The following is a 12,160-nucleotide window of genomic DNA, read 5'->3' as shown; positions in this document are numbered from 1 at the left end:
TCATGAAGCATTACCTATTTTCAAAGCTACATAAGGTGCTGTTGTAATCATACGGTTTTGTTGTATACATAATCCCGCTTTAATTATTCATCATTATTTATTTTCCTTTTGTTAGTTTAATTATAAAAACAACACATACTCATTTTAAGAATCCTAATAATACAGATCTGTGTGTTGTTGGTGAAAAGTCTCCAGTTTTTTTCATCCCCTTTCTTTATAATTTCCAGCATAATGCCATAGAAATAGACGAAACTCTCAGAGGGCTTATTCTGTATTCACTGGCCATGGTGGTTTGAGGGTTAACTTTAAGAAGCACTCTCTCCTTTTCAGCTGACTGCTACATCCGGGAGAAAAGCTCTATTGCCTGGGAAACTAAGTCACGTGAGAACCTGGGGACGCTAGGTTCCGGAACCTGACCTGAGCTGGGGCCTGTGCTTCCAGCGGGTGGTGGGGGGCCTGGTGTGCTGGCATCAAGTAAGCGGACTACCTCGGCAAAGGCTTAGGGACAAGAGACTGGCAGCCTGAACTGGCTGGGGCATCCGGAAGGCTTAGATCTTGTGGCCAAGGGTTCAGACCGTGGCGAAGTGGAGAGTGACATGCAGTTGGATGGCGGTGACTGCGTGGTAAGTTGTATTTGAACACCCGGCAGGAGACAAGAAGTGGGGATGAGCTAGGACTCATCCTCCCTTTATTGAATAATTTGCTTTTTTCCAGAGGGAAGGAAGCCAGACCAGCTAGCAGGACGCCAGGGGTAGGAGTGCGGGAATGAGAATAGGTGTCTGGAACAGGGCAGAGGGGGAGGGGGACCCTGAGGCGCAAATTCTTTTTCCTTACATGGCTTTTTCTTCTCGTTTTTCTCCTTCTGTCTCACCCTCTATGTCCCCATTATTCTTGTTCCTTCTTTTCCTGGTTACGCATTTTCATTAATCCAGAGCCTTAATTCGAATGTAAACATTTTGGCTCCTGATCCAGTTCTCCCTTAACTTTCCTGGTATTTGTGATTTCGTGTTTGGTAGCATAATAGGACGACTATAGTTAACAATAATTTATTATGTATTTCAAAATAACTAAAAAGCGGAATTGAGATGATTCTAACATAAAGAAATGATAAATGCTTGAGGTGATGGTTATACCAACTACTCTGATTTGATTATTACACATTGTATGTTCTAATCAAAATATCACATGTACCCCATAAATATGTACAACTATTATGTATCCATAATAATTAAAACTTCAAAAATGTTAACAAAATGGCAAAAAATCAGAAGAAGTTATTCAAGTATGGTGAGCAAACGTTTAAAAAGTGACTCAGCTGTACTAATAAATGCACATGGAAAAACGGAATAGCAGATTATGATTGACAAGGGGATAAAAAGATTGTTTATGCCCAGTGTTGTGCAGAGTTTGGGGACACTGGCACTCAATTACAGTATTGTTAAGTGTGTAAATTAGTATAATCATTTATTGTGGGGCTATTTGGCATATGTAACAAACTTGAAAACCTCTTAGTCTTTGACCTAGAAATTCTACCCTTAGGAATTTTTTTTCAACACAGTTACTACTGAAAATACACACAGGCATGCACATACACATATAATGTGTTAATTGCAGCATTATTTGTAATAGCACACTTTGGAAATAATCTAAATGCCCATCAATAGTAAATTGGTAAAATAAATTGTGGTATAACAATATGATTGGATAGAATACAGCCCTTTTAAATGGCACTGATTTGGTGCCTGTGAAATAAGTTACAAAATAGGCTTTCTAGTAGTAGTCATAATATTATCAAATATTTCTTTACAATATATGTGAATACATACTTCTATATGAACAGAAAAAATACTGTAGGAAATTATGAAAAAACAACTAGCAATGAAAATCTCTGGGTAGTGGTAGCATTTGTTTTTCCTCCCCTCTTCTGCTTTCCTTCTCAATGTCCTTCCCCAACTTTCTTTCTTTTTTTTCTTAAAGATCCATGTACATTTATTTCAGCATTAATTTTTATACTCCAGATACCATTTACTTTCTTTTTTAAAGTATTACATATTAAGCAATACACAAGGTTGTAAAGAAAAATTCAACTGATACCATTGTAGCCTTAGCTCAGTTTAACAAGTAAAAATTTGATCAATACAGCTGAGATCTTCTGTGTAACCTTCCTTAATTCCATTACTCCAATCATGAATTTGGTGTTTTTTTTTTTATGAATAGTTTTTTTAATTTTTTACATGTACATTTATATCTCAGAAATATATAATATTTTACTTCCTTTAAAATCTAATATAAATGGTATACTGTATATATTCTTCTCAACTTGTTTTTAGTCAAAATATGGTTGGGAGCTTTATGTTGATAACTTTTATTAACAGTTAATTTATTTTCCCTACTGTACTGTCTCTAATGTGTAACTCAACCACAATTTATTTTTCCATTTTATGAATGACCACTTTGATTGTTTCAGTTTTTAGTACATGTATTTATGTTAATGGACATTGTAATGCATTTTCATGCTCTATGAATTATTTGATGGATTACTTTGGAAAAGTTATTTCACTTTTTTTTTGAGACAAAGTCTCACTCTGTCGCCCAGGCTGAAGTGCAGTGGCACAATCTCTGCTCACTTCAACCTCTGCCTCCCGGGCTCAAGCAGTCCTCCCACCTCAGCCTCCTGAGTAGCTGGGACTACAGGCACCCACCACCATGCCCAACTAATTTTTGTTTGTTTTTGTAGAGACAGGGTTTCACCATGTTGCCAAGGCTGGTCTCAAAATTCTGAGCTCAAGTGATCCACCTGCCTCGGCCTCCCAAAGTGCTGTGATTACAGGTGTGAGCCACCATGCCAGGCCTAGCAATACTTCTATTTTATCAGTTGTAAAATGGGAATAATGGCTACCTAATTCTCAGGATATTATGAGGCATGAATGAGGAAGCTGTGTAAAGGGTTTGAAATAAATTAACTTTCAACGATTGCACTCCTTTCCCATCTTCCTGTCATAAAAGAGATGACTTTGGCCTAAACTGGAAAGCATAACTAGCATACATTATTTTTAATTTTTAAATTTTATATATACATAATAGTTGTATGTGTTTATGAGGTAAATGTGATATTTTGATACAAGCATGCAATGAATAATGATCAAATCTGGGTAACTGGGATACCCATCACCTCAATCAACTATTATTTCTTTGTGTTGGGAGCATTCCAATCTATTCTTCTGCTTATTTTGAAATGTACAATAAATCGTTGTTAACTATTAGTGGCCCTATTGTACTACTGAACACTAGACTAGATCTTCCTTCTATCTAACTGTATTTTTGTTCCCATTAACCACCTGCCTTTATCTCCCCCCACCCAACTGCAATTCCTAGCCTCTGGTAACCACCATTCTATTCATTACCTCCATAAGGTGATTTTTTTAGTTTCCATATATGAGAACATGTGACATTTGTCTCTGTTTGCCTGGCTTATTTCACTTAGCATAATGTCCTCCAGTTCCAGCTATGCTATGGTAAATGGCAGGATTCTATTATTTTTTGTGGCTCAATAATTCATTGTGTATATATGCCATATTTTCTATATCCATTCATCCACTGATGAACACCTAGGTTGATTGCATATCTTTGGTATCATAAATAGTGCTGCAATAAACCTGGGAGTGCAAAAAGTAAGGGCAAGAAATAGCCTGTACCCAATGATGTTATTTATGAGCTTTATTGTTTTGTGCAGTGAGTTGTGGTATTAGAAGAAGCTTATCTGGTTTACTACATATCTTGTTTAGTTTTCTGACCCCTTATTTTACCTTCCATGTTAGCATCAGAGAAGATATATTTCCAAAATGACAAGATACTATAGAACTAAGCTAATGAAGGACCTGTTGTGTACAATCTTTTAGTGGGTGTTAGGTGATCTGATTCCCATTACTATCCCATAGCATCTTGGGTAAATTATTTCACCTCTGATCAATGATTGGTATCATTGTAGTTGTTAAGGTTCTTTTTTGTTGATGTCTTAGTTTGTTTGGGCTGCTATAATTAAGTACCACAAACTGAATAACTTATAAGGAACAGAAATTTATTTTTCACAGTTCTGGAGGTTGGGAAGTCCAAGATCAAGGTAGTGGCAGATTTGGTGTCAGGTAGATGAAGTTCCAATTAGCTCTCAGAATCAAAGGAGTGAATACCCAAGCCGGAATAGGGCACTTCTCTGTCCAAGGATGTTAGCAACAATAATTTTCTATATTTTCTTTCTAAAGTGCTGCTATTAACATGATTTCTCTCTCTGTGTCTCCAAGTTTTAAATTTCCAGTGAAGAGATTCTGATTGCCCAGCTTGAGTCACAGGTGGCTGTGAAGGCAGGTTAAATAACATAGACGTAACCATTAGGTAATCCTTATGAGCCAGGAAGCCATCCTAATTGTTGTCTAGCAGCATCTACTGTTCTACTCACCATTTTTTTTGAGATGAATATATGTCAATTTTATTACCAGATGAAATATAATAATAAATTATTTTTGAAGTAGCTTGTATGTGGTGGCACACATAGAAAATGTTTTTCTTTACTTTTTTCCTCATCTTAAAAATACATCTTTAAGGTACATAATAAACTGTTTAAAAAATTTTTAGGTTGCCAGTCACAAGGTGCCTTTTAGTAAGGTACACAATACCTTCTATGAAATATTTTTGCCAGAAAAGTTCACTCAAATCTGATCAAACCTCTACATTTAATAATTTATGGGAAATGCAAAGCACAGAATTACATGACAAATGACATCATTGAATGCAGTCATAAAAATCCAACCTGTGGGAAACTCTGCAATGCAGATATGGGTTTTTAGACAAATACACTTAAATAAAAAAAGACAGACAGGGATTGGAGTAGTCCAGAACACCTACAGATTAAAAGAGAATTAAGAAACGTATCAACCGCTTGCAATGTATAGAGCTTATCTGGATCCTGATTTAAGCAAGCATATTGTTAAAGACAGGTAAGACATTGCTGGTGCCAATGCAAGCTAGTATAGTGCTTTTGAAAGCATTGCTTCTAGGTCCTCTCAGTGAACAAAGCTAGGAAATATATGCATGTACACACCCACACAGATATCCACATCTACATTTATTTTTATATCTATCCTATCTATACCTAACAAATAATACAGCTTTATCTTTTGGCTTACCAATCCCATTTCTAGAAATTTTCCCTGTAGATACACTTTCAACAATACAAAAGTGAATATGCACAGTTATTCAGTTAATATGCAACATTATTTATATTTGCAAAATATTGAAAACAACATAAATACCCATATACACTGTGACACATTCATACAGTGTAGTGGCATGAAGCTGTAGAAAAGAAAATGGAAGATCATTATGAGCTAATATGGAGTGATTTCTGGAACATATCATTAAATTAAAAGTGTTAAAGGCAAAAGAATATCTGTAATATGTTACCCTTCATGTGATGAAGGAGGTGTAAAAATATGCACATATATCTGCTTAATTGTGCAAAAGAAATACAGGAAGCCAGAGACTTAATGAGAGGCTTCTGGTAGTTAGTGTGTATGGGGTGCAAAGAATGAGAGAATGAGAAGGGGGTGGTAGAAATAAGGGGGAGCAACTGTTCTGTGAATATACTTTTTTGTGTAGCTGTAACACTTAGAGCCATGAGAAAGTTTCACACACCCTCCAAAAATAAACAAATAATTAAAATCAACCATGATTTTGCAAGAAACAAAAGTCCAATGCAATTCATTACAAGTGAACCTAGCTATATTACAAATGAGTAATATAACCACACTGAAGTGAGTGGGGAAGAAAAAAAGTAAGCTAACCTAAGTAACTATGGAAAGTACTATTAAAAATGCATACTGTAAGTCTAAAGACAAAATTAAATGTACACAGCAGTTGTACTCTAGTGAAGAAAGTTGTTTTTTACAATGGTGTGTGTTAACAATTTTATAATTACTTAATGGGTATATTAGGACTGAACAAATGTTGTGAGTAATAAGAGGTTTCATAAAAGGAGTTACAAACAAGGGAAAGGGAGAAGGCTAAAATGAACTATGTGAATTAGAATCAGAGATATCAGTATAAATGTGTGTATATATGTATATATAAATATAAATGTAAGAACATTATCAATATGTAAATATGTATATATCAATATATACACATGTGCACACATAAGGATAGATATAGAAATAAATGTAGATGTGGATATTTGTGTGGGTGTACACATACATATATTTCCTAGCTTTGTTCACTGAGAGGACCTAAAAACAATGACAAAACATTAGGTGTGATAATACTTAATGCCTGGATTGTGGTTTCTAAATTTTTTTTACAGTAAAAATAATTAGGGCTTTTTGGAGTCATGGTTGATTTCAAGCCTGGGGCAGGGAACAAAACAAGAGTAGCCAGAAACATCTTATGTTGCCAAGATGTAAGGAAGGATAAATAAATGATGGGGGCATGTTGAAAAGACGCGGACAAAGCTTGAAGGAGCTCCCAGTCAACAAATCTGTGATAATTTGAACAAAAAAGTAAATAGTAATAGTCTTGGATTATAATATAATACAATAGATACCCATAAATCTATAGTCATATAAAAAATAAATAAATGAATAATAAAGTTAAGATTTGGGAAACAGCTCTTCTTGCAGATGAATTTCAATTAAAAATGTGCAAAAGTGATAGAAATAGCCACCATTAAGCACAAACCACAGTAACATTTATTACAGACAAGAATCGTCAATGGATGCTAAAATTAGTGGGTGGATAGATGAGACATAGGGTATCTGTGTAGTCTCAGACTGTCTCCCCATAAGATACGTATTAATTGCAAGGAAAATATAGTAACTTTACAATGGAGAAACCTGGCGGAAACCACTTTAAACCAAATCATTAAAATCATCACCAGTCACCAATAAAAGACATGTGAACCTTGTGCGCCTTCTGATACTATGCACCGAGAAGGAAATAACATCACCTCCATGGTGTTCTTGCCAAAATGCACTCATGAGGCAACACCACTGTTTATTTATTTTTACAAAGACATTGTGAAAATAACTGCTTGGCATACCATACTACTTCAGAGTGTCAAGGTCATGAAAGATATAGAAAGACTGAGGGGCTGTCATTGACTGGAGGAGGCTAAGGAGGTATGACAACTAAAAGCAATATGGGATCCCAGATTGCAATTGAACCATAGAAAGGAAATCAGTGGGAAAACTGCTGAAATTCTAATAAGATCTGTAGATTAGTTGATAGTACTGTTACAATGTTAATTTCCTGATTTAAGTAGTATTTTAAATTATGATCCTACAGATAACATTAGAAGAAGCAGAAAAGAGTATTCAAGAAAGTTCTGCACTATTTTTTACAAAATTTTTGCAATTTTCACCTAAGACAAATTATCCCAATATTGAAAGATTAAAAAATGAGATGATTTGGGATATCTGAACACTGAATATGTGATGATATTAAATAATTATTATTAATTTTTACCTGAGATAATAGGATCATGGTTTTTAAAAATCATTGTCTTTAGAGATTAATTCAGAAATATTTACATATGGTATAATATGAAGCATGGAATTTGCTTGGAAATAATAAGTGTTGGCTAATGGGTCCAGGAATAGATGAATTAATAATTGTTGAAGCTCAGTAATGGATATATGGGGGAGTTCATGATTATTATTCTCTCTAGTTTTGTATGAGTTTAAGACTTCCTACAATATGTTAAAAAACTAATTCAATGTAGAAAACTGGAAAATTGCAAAAGAATATAAGTAAATAAAAACCATCTATAAATCCTCTAGATATTTATAATCAGTGCTACATTTTGATGTGTGTGGTGTATGCATGGGGGATTGGTGCTCAACATTTGTTCTACCTTCTTACTATAACTTCATGCACTTCAGGAAAAGGAGTTAAAAGTACAAACTCAAGTCAGATTGCCTGGGTGAGTGTCCCATTATTGTCATTTACTAAATGTCTGATGTTGAATAGAGTACTTAACTTCTCTGAATCTCAGTTTCCTCATTTATGAAATGAGAGCAATACTGTATGCTGTAACAACCAGTAAATAGAGGTTGAGTATGCCTTATCTGAAATGCTTGGGACAAGAAGTGTTTGGGTTTTGGATTTTTTTTTTTTCAAATTTTGGAATATTTGCATTATACTTACCAATTCAGCACCCCTAATCCAAAAATCTCAAAAGATGTGAATCTTAGAATTGAGGAAATACGGCAATGCTAACCTCACAGGCTTCTTTGTGACAAGTAAATAAGTTTATAAATGCAAAGTGCCAGATATTTGGGTATTCAGAAAATATTATTAGTTACCATTATCATCCTCATTACCATCATCATAATCATAAATATGCTGCTTAAGAGTGCTCATGGAGGCATCTCTGCATATTTTTCCCTTTCAAGCAAGGAAACCAAATTATCTGGACCTTGTTGAGGATTTAATAGCCATTACTTCTGGGAGATAGATATTTTTATAATACTCTACATTGATAATGTATAAGAATGTTCATTGCAGCATGGTTGGTAGAAGCAAAAATATTTGACGTAGCCTAAGTTCCCATCAACAGGAAATGGTCAAATACATTGTGGAGATATTCCCACTGCAATAATACACAGTGTTGCAAGAGAATGGCCTGGCGCGGTGGCTCAAGCCTGTAATCCCAGCACTTTGGGAGCCGAGGCGGGCGGATCACGAGGTCAAGAGATCGAGACCATCCTGGCTAACACTGTGAAACCCCATCTCTACTAAAAATACAAAAATTAGCCGGGCGTAGTGGCGGGCACCTGTAGTCCCAGCTACTCGGGAGGCTGAGGCAGGAGAATGGCATGAACCCAGGAGGCAGAGCTTGCAGTGAGCTGAGATTGAGCCACTGCACTCCAGCCTGGGCGACAGAGCCAGACTCCAACTCAAAAAAAAAAAAAAAAAAAAATGTTGCAAGAGAATGAGGGAGGAGTAGTAGTAGTAGTGTAGTGACATGGAAAGATGTCTGTTATATCAACTGGTAAAGAAAACAAATCATAGAACCAAATGTATAGTCTGATAGCACTCAAGAAGGAAAAAAGCTTATTTATTTGTGTGTATTTGCAGGCAGATAGATAAATATGTTCCAAACGTTTAAAAGTGGATAGATAAATATGTTCCAAACGTTTAAAAGTGGTTGCCTCTGAGGGATAGGATTCAGATCAGAGGGAGTTGAAATGAGGCTTTCACATTTTCCCCTTGTATATCTAGGTATGATTTGATTTTTATGCTATGTATTAGTTTGTATTTAAAATACATTTTTTAAAAGTTGGGCAAGACATTTTTTAAGAGCATGTAAATGTACTCACTAAATTTCCTTCTAAGTAAGATTTGTTCTTTTAGCATCTTATTATAGGCATGTACCATGAAACTTAAGAGTGAAAGGATAAAGTTTAAAACTGTATTTTTGTCCAGGCTACCTTTACAAATTGTGAAGTCCTTGTAGCCAGCACATTGTTTTCAGTCTTCATAGCTGTTAGGCCTGTTCATAATGGTCCAAGCATACTATTAACGTAGCAACATATTGCTATCATAATAACCTTTTAATTCCATTTGTCTCAAAGTAAGATTTTATAAAGGATGTCATAAAAATTAGGGTCTTTCACATTAAAGTGGAAAAACAAAATTCATTTCCAGTTATAGGGAATTAGGACAATTTATAAGTTACATACGTCCCACAGAATAGATTTTTAAAAGTCTTTTCAAATAATTCATTGTGAAATTTGAGCTCCCTGTACTCTGATTCCCACAAGTTGATGACTCCCATATACCTCACAAACTACCTCAAGAGTGTAGTTTGTACTATCAGAGAATACTATAAATACCTCTAAGCAAATAAACTAGAAAATCTAGAAGAAATTGATAAATTCCTGCATACATACACCTTCCCAACACTAAACCAGGAAGAAGTTGACTCCCTGAATAGACCAATATCAAGTTCTGAAATTCAGGCAGTAATTAATAGCCTACAAACCAAAAAACAACCCATGACCAGATGGAATTACAGGTGAATTCTAGCAGAGGTACAAAGAGGAGCTGGTACCATTCCTTCTGAAACTATTCCAGGAAATATAAAAAGAGGGACTCCTCCCTAACTCATTTTATGGGGCCAGCATCATCCTGGGACCAAAACCTGGCAGAGACACAACAAAAACAGAAAATTTCAGGCCAATATCCCTGATGAACATCGATGCGAAAATTCTCAATGAAATACTGGCAAACCGAGTCCAGCAGCACATCAAAAGCTTATACACCATGATCAAGTTGGCTTCACTCCTGGGATGCAAGGCTGGTTCAACATATACAAATCAATAAACTTAATCACATAAACAGAACCAATGACAATAACCACATGATTATCTCAACAGATGCAGAAAAGGCCTTCAATAAATATTAACACCCTTCATGCTAAAAACTCTCAATAAATTAAGTATTGATGCAACGTATCTCAAAATAATAAGAGCTATTTATGTCAAACCCACAGCCAATATCATACTGAATGGGCAAAAGCTGGAAGCATTCCCTTTGAAAACTGGTGCAAGACAAGGATGCCCTCTCTCACCATATTCACCATGCCCTCTCTCACCTACTCAACATAGTATTGGAAGTTCTGGCCAGGGCAATCAGGCAAGAGAAAGAAATAAAGGGTATTCAAGTAGGAAGACAGGAAGTCAAATTGTCCCTGTTTGCAGGTGACATGATTGTATATTTAGAAAACCCCATCGTCTCAGCCCAAAATCTCCTGAAGCTGATAAGCAGCTTCAGCAAATTCTCAGGATACAAAATAAATATGCAAAAATCACAAGCATTCCCACAAAATATGAGTGAACTCCCATTCACCATTGTTACAAAGAGAATAAAATACCTAGGAATACAACTTAGAAGGGATGTGAAGGACCTCTTAAAGGAGAACTACAAACCACTGCTCAAGGAAATAAGAGAGGACACAAACAAATGGAAAAACATTCCATGCTCATGGATAGGAAAAATCAATATCGTGAAAATGGCCACATTGCCCAAAGTAATTTATAGATTCAATGCTATCCCCATCAAACTACCATTGACTTTCTTTACAGATTTAGAAAAACCTACTTTAAATTTCATAGGAAACCAAAAAAGGAGCCCATATAGCCAAGACAATCCCAAGCAAAAAGAACAAAGCTGGAGGCATCACACTACTTGACTTCAAACTATACTACAAGGCTACAGTAATCAAAATAGCATGGTGCTGGTACCAAAACAGATACATAGACAAATGGAAAAGAACAGAGGCCTCAGAAATAATGCCACTCATCTACAACTATCTGATCTTTGACAAACCTGACAAAAACAATGGAGAAAGGATTCTCAGTTTAATGAATGGTGTTGGGAAAACTGGCTAGCCATATGCAGAAAACTGAAACTGGACACCTTCCTTACACCTTATACAAAAATAAACTCAAGAAGGATTAAAGACCTAAACGTAAGACCTAAAACCGTGAAAACCCCAGAAGAAAACCTAGGCAATACAATTCAGGACATAGCATGGGCAAATACTTCATGACTAAAACACCAAAAGCAATGGCATCAAAACCCAGAATTGACAAATGGGATCTAATTAAACTAAAAAGCTTCTGCACAGGAAAAGAAACGATCATCAGAGTGAACAGGCAACCAACAGAGTGGGAGAAAAGTTTTGCAATCTATCCATCTGACCAAGGGGTAATATACAGAATCTACAAGGAACTTAAACAAATTTACAAATAAAAAGCAACCCCATCAAAAAGTGGGCAAAGGATATGAACAGACACTTCTCAAAAGAAGACATTTATGCAGCCAATAAACATATGAAAAAAAGCTCATCATCACTGGTCATCAGAGAAATGCAAATCAAAGCCACAGTGAGATACTATCTCACACCAGTTAGAATGGCGATCATTAAAAAGTCAGGAAAAGGGGGAGGAGCCAAGATGGCCGAATAGGAACAGCTCCGGTCTACAGCTCCCAGCGTGAGCGATGCAGAAGACGGGTGATTTCTGCATTTCCATCTGAGATACCGTGTTCATCTCACTAGGGAGTGCCAGACAGTGGGCGCAGGTCAGTGGGTGAGTGCACCGTGCGC

At 35.9% G+C, this 12,160-nt stretch overlaps 1 long non-coding RNA gene across 1 annotated transcript in view; it reads left to right on the top strand.

Annotated features, from left to right (window-relative positions):
- The first annotated feature begins 374 nt into the window (after positions 1 to 374).
- Positions 375 to 12,160, top strand: part of LOC134739051 (uncharacterized) — a 47,201-nt gene continuing 35,415 nt past the window's right edge. The window contains exon 1 of the long non-coding RNA XR_010125490.1: positions 375 to 623. This is a non-coding gene — a long non-coding RNA (uncharacterized LOC134739051). The remainder of the gene's footprint in view (positions 624 to 12,160) is intronic.

Source organism: Pongo pygmaeus, chromosome X (assembly GCF_028885625.2).
Source record: "Pongo pygmaeus isolate AG05252 chromosome X, NHGRI_mPonPyg2-v2.0_pri, whole genome shotgun sequence".
Lineage (NCBI taxonomy): Eukaryota > Metazoa > Chordata > Mammalia > Primates > Hominidae > Pongo > Pongo pygmaeus.
This window is presented reverse-complemented; position numbering and strand designations above follow the sequence as displayed.